Source organism: Phalaenopsis equestris, unplaced genomic scaffold (assembly GCF_001263595.1).
Source record: "Phalaenopsis equestris unplaced genomic scaffold, ASM126359v1 Scaffold000002, whole genome shotgun sequence".
In the NCBI taxonomy this organism is placed as follows: domain Eukaryota; kingdom Viridiplantae; phylum Streptophyta; class Magnoliopsida; order Asparagales; family Orchidaceae; genus Phalaenopsis; species Phalaenopsis equestris.
The window spans coordinates 8,743,442-8,751,752 of NW_018164444.1; the positions used below are offsets into that span (position 1 = coordinate 8,743,442).

General features: G+C 38.3%; 1 protein-coding gene across 2 annotated transcripts in view; it reads left to right on the forward strand.

The window, feature by feature from the left end:
• Positions 1–8,311, forward strand: part of LOC110017855 (probable protein phosphatase 2C 60) — a 38,952-nt gene that overhangs the window by 16,937 nt on the left and 13,704 nt on the right. The gene's annotated exons all lie outside the window — the stretch shown is intronic.

Here is an 8,311-nt window from a genome sequence, read left to right on the forward strand (position 1 = left end):
CGAGCCGAACACGAGCTGTTCACGAACAACGAGCCAAATTGACAGCCCTAATCACCAAACTTGATCCACACAGAATACAACTGGCTCATCACAGTGTTGAAGTTTTTGAGAAGCTTTGTCACTGAACTGCCTTCCACCATCTTCTTGTTGAATAATTTATTCATCAGAAAAACCTTCTAAACCTTATTGAAGTATAAGGTTTTTCGTACATCATAGTCAGTGCCGCCACGAAATCTTTCGTAGTGTTCAAATTCACAATGTTGAACACAACAGATGAGGAAAGTGTCAATCTGATTAAACCTAGTGTCGTTCAATTCAACACTTCTCATTTCTCCATAGGCATAAACTCAGGATTTTTTGTGATTCCTTGTAGTGGCAAATAAAACATTTCATTTTTACCAACGCATTAGTTAAAAAGAAGTTGAAGAGGTTTTAAAGAAAACAAATGGTGAAAAGTCTGTACGACCTGATGATATCCCAATTGAAGTGTGGAAATATTTAGGAAATTTGGGAGTTTCTTGGCTTACTAAACTCTTTAATATTATTTTAAAAATAAAAAAGATGCCTGAGGAGTGGAGGAAGAGTATTTTGGTCCCCATTTTTAATAATAAAGGGGATGCACAAGAGTGTGCAAATTATAGAAGAATTAAGTTGATGTGTCATACTTTAAAATTATGAGAGGGTAATTGAACATAGGTTAAGACATATTATCAAGATTTCTCATAATCAATTTGGTTTTATGCCGGGCAGGTCTACCATGGAAGATATAAATTTATTGAGACGTTTGATGGAGAAATTCAGTGATAATAAGGAAGATTTACATTTGATTTTTATTGATTTAGAAAAAGCTTATGAGAAGGTTCCAAGAGATGTCCTTTGGAGTGTTCTTGGGAAGAAAGGTGTTGATATGACTAATATTCAAGTTATTAATGATATGGATACTAGAGTTGTTACTTGTGTTCGAACTGAAGGAGGATTGACCAAATATTTTCCTATTTCTGTTGGATTACATCAGGGGTCCGCTTTAAGCCCATATCTTTTTGTTTTAGGGTGCGTTTGGGGTAGCTTATGCATTTTGTGTAAAAATGAAACCGCATTTTTGGATAAGCGGGCAAAATACGCGATTCAAACGGTACTGTGGAGTTTTCAAAAAATGCCCCCGCATTCATATGCTGCCCTAAACTGGCCCTTAGTCATGGATGGTCTTTACTAGACATTTGCAGGAGGATGTACCTTGGTGTATGTTTTTTGCTGATGATATCATTCTCGTGGATATGAAGAGAGAAAAAGCCCGGGAAAAACTTGAATTATGGAGATTTGCATTGGAGTCTAAAGGCCTTCATTTGAGTAGAACTAAAATTGAATACATGGAATGTAATTTTAGTAGTAGTAGTAGCTCTAGTGACATAAATGTAACTTTTGGTGATTAAATTATTAGGTGTAAACGATTTAGATATCTCAGGTCTGTTGTTCACAATAATGGTGATATAGATGGGGATGCTAATAGTAGAATTCAAGTTGGTTGGTTGAAATTGAGGAATGCTTTGGGTCTTTTGTGTCGTGTGATAGAAAAGTACCGCTTAGACTGAAAGGAAAATTTTGTAAGAGGGTGGTGAGACCTGCAATGCTCTATGGTTGGCCTTTAAAAGACTTAAAAGACAAGCATAATACTAAGTTAGGTGTTGTCGAGATGAGAATGATTAGGTGAATGAGTGGCTTTACACTTGGAGACAAAATGTGAAAGGAATATATCTGGGATAGGGTTGGTGTAGCTCCGGTGATGTACAAAATTAGTGAGAGTCGTCTTAGATGGTTTGCTTACCTTAAACGTCGACCATCTGATGATCCGATTAGAAGAGTAGATATTTTAGATTCGACATATGCTAAGAAAGACAGAGATAGACCTAGGAAGACTTGAGTTTATTGTATAAAAAATGATCTTAATTTATTAGAGCTAAATGAAATTATGACACCAAATAGGATGCAATTGAGAAAAATGATTCATGTCGCCGACCCCACATAGTGGGTAAAGGCTTTGTTGTTGTTGTTGTACAACAAATCCTCTACCTGCATCTTCCAGAAAACGAAGCTCGTCCCATTGAACTTCTTCACTTTGAACCTTGGTTCTTCGGTCATTACTCCCACTCGAATCAAACCCTGCTCTGATACCAGTTTGTTAGGGAAAACTACTTTGAAAGAGTTTCCTTTTTTAATTTCATCACGAAATAGGATCACAAGATTCTAGAAAATCGGAATAAAAATTTAAACATAAAAGCACAATCAAAGCAACCAGAAAAGTACATAACAATTTTACGTGGAAAAACCCGATAACAAGAAAAAACCACGGATCCATACCACAAAAAAATTCTACTATGAAATTTAGAAAGTCTTACAAGTGACTCACACAAGTTTCTTCTCCACACTCACATGAAGAAATTTACAGGATTTATATCAACAATCTTCCCTCTTCAATCCGACGCAAAAAATCACGCTGAATCATTGAAATTCACCTCTTCGACACTCCTTATATTCATCAAAATTCTCATCGAAGAATTCAGAAAAAAGAAAACAGCAAGCTCAACCATCCACACTAAAAAATTGGCTTAAAAACTAATGTTTGTGTAATAATCACACTGGGAGCTTAGGCGGCGCCCAAACTTGGCACCTAAGCGCCCAAACTTGGCGTCTAAGCGCTGAACGTTCTGTATCGGCGCCCCATAATGAGCGCTTAGGCGCCAAATAGGCGTCGGTCTCTTGAGAATAAGAACAGCGCCCGCTCTATAGCGGGCGCCGACTTCTCTGTTCGAGAACACCCAAGTGGGCACTCGAGCACCCAAAACTCGATGAATATGGGCCAGGTGCCTTGTGCTTAGGCTCCACAACCCAACTTTTATGTGAAGCTAAATAAGAATTGGTCATTTGACAGGCAACAACAATATGATTTGAATTTTGAACAAACAAAAAACTCTAAATATATAAATGTTCTATAGCAATTTTTCTTATAATATTTCCTGGAGATTATATTAGTTTTATCAGACAGAAAGTCTCATAGCTATAGCTAATTCCTTATAGGAAGATTTACATAAAATCCTGCATACCACTGAATTTCTGTGTAATTGCATATCTAACACAAATCTTCCTTTTTATATTTATACCACCCAAATCTTTCATATCACATGAAATTACTATATTTTTTTATTTCTAAAAAGTGAATTACTTATTTTCATGCATAAGGTGATATGCTTGTAAAAATTGAAGTTTAGGTGTTTGATATGTAAATACATAATAATTCAGTGGTATGTATGTAGATCTTCCAAAATTTTAATTATTGAACTTTGGGAAACTGGGAGAGTGGGGAGGCATCATCCAGTTCGTGAGGCGAGGTACGAGGTTGTGGGAGAGGAGCTTACGGGTTTGGGAGCAGGCTATGCCTTGAAATACCTAATTCTATTACGAGGCAATTGCCTCATTTATTCTAAGGTGAAGTACACCTTATTGCACGCTCATCTATTTTGGGGCGTACACCTTGCACGATCCTAACAAGGTGTATGCCTTGTCGCAGAAAAATTTGTGATTGAGCCGAGGTGTGTCTCAGAAAATTTGTACACGTGAAACCTCATCTTGGTTCTAACAACTCCCATAGTATGCTTAGAAATATTTTCTTGCATTAAAGTAATAATTCAACTTAAAGCTATAAATGAGCCGAGCTTGAACGAGCTCAAGCTTGGCTCGTGTTCAACTCATTCAAAATTAATTCTGTTCAAAATTGGCTCGTAAACAATGTGTTTTTGTTTGACTCGATTTGCATATTCTTGTTCGTGTTTGACTCGACTTATGTATTCTTATTCATATTCAACTCGTGTTCATCTCAAAATTTACTCTTTTAAATTAATTAAAAAAATATATGTAGGGTATTGAATTCAAACGTGCATCATTGTTATGCAATAAAAAGCCTATTACCACATGATCACATAAGCTTAGTAATATGAACATCAAGATAATATGGTGTTATTAGATTTATCTCATATGATTGTTCACTTTAATTATAAATTTGCTAAAAATGAAGTTTAAATGGTCCTAAAATATGTCCTAAATGTTTTTTTTCAGTGCTTGTGTCAATATCTATGCTTAATTGAGATATTTTTTACTACAATGTTAAGCATGATGTTAACTAACCTAATTAGAAGTTTATTCAAACATATGACCACTTATGCTGCTAATTAGCCTTTAATTTAAACATATTATTATAATCACGAGATATATATATATATATATATATATATATATCTGTGTGTGTGTGTGTGTGTATAAATACATCTTTGCTAGGGTTTCGCATGACGATTTCCTTCATCTCTGCTAGGGTTTCGCATGGCGATTTCCGTCGTTTATGATTCAATCGCGCTCGAAGGAAAAGGTCTCGCATCTCATCGCCTTGGTTTCGACCTTCACCTACTGCATTTCGTCATCTCTCCGCTTTCGTTGCTTCGCGCCCGCACCTTCGTCTGTTTCGACATCGAGCTTCTTCGGCTCGCGTCTTCGTGTCTCCTTTCTCTGTGCGTCTTTTCTCGGCTCGCGTCTTCGTCAGTTTCGATGTCGAGCTTCTGTCGGCTTGCCTCTTCTGTTACATTCGCCTACTGCGCTTACGGAGTGTCATAGCAGGTTGGACTCTCTCCCTGCTTTGATGGGTGCACTTTCTCTTTCGGTTGAACCTGACAAAGCCTCTTTCGCTCACGTGGTGGGTAATTATCTAGTGGAGTCGGCTGTTGTCTTCTCCTCAAGCTATAAGGAATGTCGTGATGATATATGTAATTACTCTTTTGTTAAGAAGACAAATAGGAAATGTGGCAAAACAACACATTTTTTTACTGATTTAGAAATTTTAACCTTGACTGAGAAATGCAAGTTCGCTCTTATTGGAAAATTTCAGTAGGGGCACCCACCTATGGAAGTTATCAGAAAAAATTTTGATGATCTCGAACTAGTAGACATGTGAAAAATGACTCTTTGATTGAAGACGTGTTGATTCAGTTAACCATGACTGAAGACTACACTCGGATTTTCTCTAAAAAATATTTTAACATTGCAAGAAAGTCAATGTAGTTACTTTAGTGGTCTCCTGTTTTTTACCCAAACTATGAACCTCCCACTGTACCAGTATGGTTTAGTTTAGTTGGTTTTAAGATGCATTTTTTTAATCATCAGACATTTTACTCAATTGAGACCATACTTGGGGAGCCTATGAAACTAGATCTACCCACCTCAATCTAATCAGGTCTTCTGTTGTCAGAATACTTGTGCAAATGTATATTACTTTACCTGATATTACATAAGTCTGGCTGGACAGAACACATAATGAATATTGGCAACAAATTGTTATGGAACATAGACTTTTTTATTGTACTCACTGTAAGATGTTTGGGCATACCCTTGACAAATGTCAGATGCTCCATCCTAACTTGAAATCTACAGCTCAAGTGTATATGGATGGGTCTAACTCCACTGCTTTGGACACATCTGCCCCACCTGTGGAGGAAATTACCACATGAAAGGAATTTGTGTCTGATTTAATTGCCTCTGAGGGACCCCCCGACAATACTGTTTTTGTTTTTGCGATTGATGTGTTGCCGGATTTTTGTTTTTGTTTTTTCTGATTTAACCTGCGCCTTCAAACCTTATTGAAAACACTACTGAAGGATTCTTACCTATAATGGATATTGTTCGGACCGATAATTAGGAGAGTCCTGCAGTTCATCTTCAGGAAGTATCTGGTGCAGAGACGATAATTCATACTTTACATGCACTATAACCTATTGTGGTTACAACGGTTGACAATCTTTCTACTGCGGTTCTACCACCTCATCCGAACGAGCAAGTCGTTACTGTTAGTCAGACACAAGGGATTCATCAGCTTATACATGCCCGACAATCTGTTGACGAACATACTGATCAGATGAGCCAGTCTTTGAACGAAGAATGACAGATTTACAAATCCATGAGGAAGAAGAAGAATGAAGACCTAATTGAGCTCAGAAATCTAATTGATGATACATTGGTTACTTCGGGTAATGACATGCAACTCACCAATTTGTTAGCTGACTCCCTTTCAAGAACTAGAGCCAGAGACGGAACTAAAGTGGGCCGTCCCTAACTTTTGTGCGTTTTGTGGTTTTGGTTTTTGGTCTTACATGTATCTTTACTTTTTTGTTCGTGTTGTATCGTGTGAGTAGGGTGTCTTTTTGGGTCCACTCATACAACATATAATTAAAGTATTAAGTTTCCAATAATTACTTGATGAAATCCTAATTAAACTCAATAACTAAACTTTTCCTTTCTGAAATTTGTGTGGGTCAATCTTCCTCTTTAGCTCGCACACTTCACCTCCATCAATTCCCCCCAAATCTGATATTATAGACTTTGAATTTTAATTCAATAAATTTATTATTAACATAATTTACATGCTCACATAATATATATATATATATATGTACTGATCGATGTCATCTTCCACGTTCAGCTCTGCTAGGGTTTCGACCCATGTCAAACCCTAGTAACCCTTACCGCAAGATCTTTTCTTCGGCAACAAAGCCGACATCGCCGTCCCTCTCCGTCGTCGTCGTCTCTCCTCTCGCGTCTCGACATCTCTGTTCGAAGTTGACTGCGGCTCGCGTTGTCGTCTCTCCGACAGAGTTTGCAGCTCGCATCTCGTCGTTCTGTATCTCACGGAAGACGGGAAGGGTCGTAGCGCCAGCATCGTCGCCTTCCGCCATAGGGTTCGCGGCTGCCTGCGTTTGCTGTGCCGATCGACAGCTTGCTGAAGAAATGACTTCTGGACGTTCCTACGCTGCCGCCATCGCCAGTGATAACCTCATCTCCGTCCCTCTTTGAATATGTTTCCGCAACGATACCACAACAATTTTGCTCTTGGCATTGAAGCCGAATTTCTCGAAAAAGCTTCCCGTAAAAACGACAAACCTGGAATCTTTCTCGCTGAGGCAGAGATCTCCACCCTTGCTGTGCCCTGTCGACTGTTCTTAGTAGGTAATTTTCTTTATGACAACCCTAAACTTGAGCTAATTCGAAAATACTTTGAGCAAATGAAGCTGAAAAGAGGTGGGAAGATCGGTAAATTGGATGGTCGCCACATTCTTATTCAATTATCAAATGACGACGACTACACCCATTTGTTTGCGAGAAGTGCGAGAAGAGTTCTTCAAGTTCTTCAAATAGAAAATCAGGTGATGAAGTTTTTAAAATGGACGGTGGATTTTGACCCTCTTACTGAACCTCCTATCATTCTTGTTTGGCCGCACTTCCCATGTTTGAAGATCCTCCTTTTTGATCAAGAGCTTCTCTTCGTTTTAGCGATGGTATACGGTAAACCCCTCAAAGCTGACACACCTACAGTGAATCTGACTCGGCCTTTAGAAGCCAGAATTTTGATAGAAAGGGTTATTATTTTACCTTTTCCGGGAGAAATATGGGTTGACACATAACATCAGAGATTTTGACAGCAAGCAGAACTTGAACATATACCACTTTATTGTACCCACTGCCGTATGTTTGGACATTCTCCTTCTCAATGTTATCAGTTGCATTCGAATTTAAAACTTTCAAGTAAAAACGCTTCTGGATCTGCCCCACCTCATACCTGTCCCTCCGCTTCTGAGTGCATTCCACGGACTATTGAAACACCTATTGACGCGATGCCACCTCTCCCTTCCACTACCAGAGAAAATATTGTCTCTATTCTTCGGACTGATATATTGACAGATGGTTTACTTGGGTCCTATAATCAGGATAGTATTGAAGCTCCATATCCCCAGGATGCATTAGGTGTTGAAGAGACATGCTTACCATCTCTTCAGAATCAGAATGTTGTTACTGCTAGTCTGGAGCTGGGGGCTCATTCTCTCCTACATGCCCAACAATCTGTTGACCACACCGATCAGATGAGTTAGTCCTTAGATGAGGAATGACAGGTATACACATCTAGAGAGAAAAAGAAGAATGGAGGCACACCCCAGCTTGGGAACTTAATAGATGATACTCTAGTAATTTCAGGTAATAGAACGATACTCAGCAATTTGTTAGTTATCTTCGCTCCTAGAACCAGAGGAAGAGGCAAGACCAAGCTAGCTCGCGCCTAGCAGCTTATTTCCTGCAAGTATTTTTTTTTTTTAATCTATGTTTCATTCTTTTAGGATGCTAGTGTCTGATATATAGTATGGGTAGGACACTTTTTTTTTTTATCCTCTCATACAACCTCTATGTATATTTTCAATGTTAATAAAATTAGCCCTATATATATATA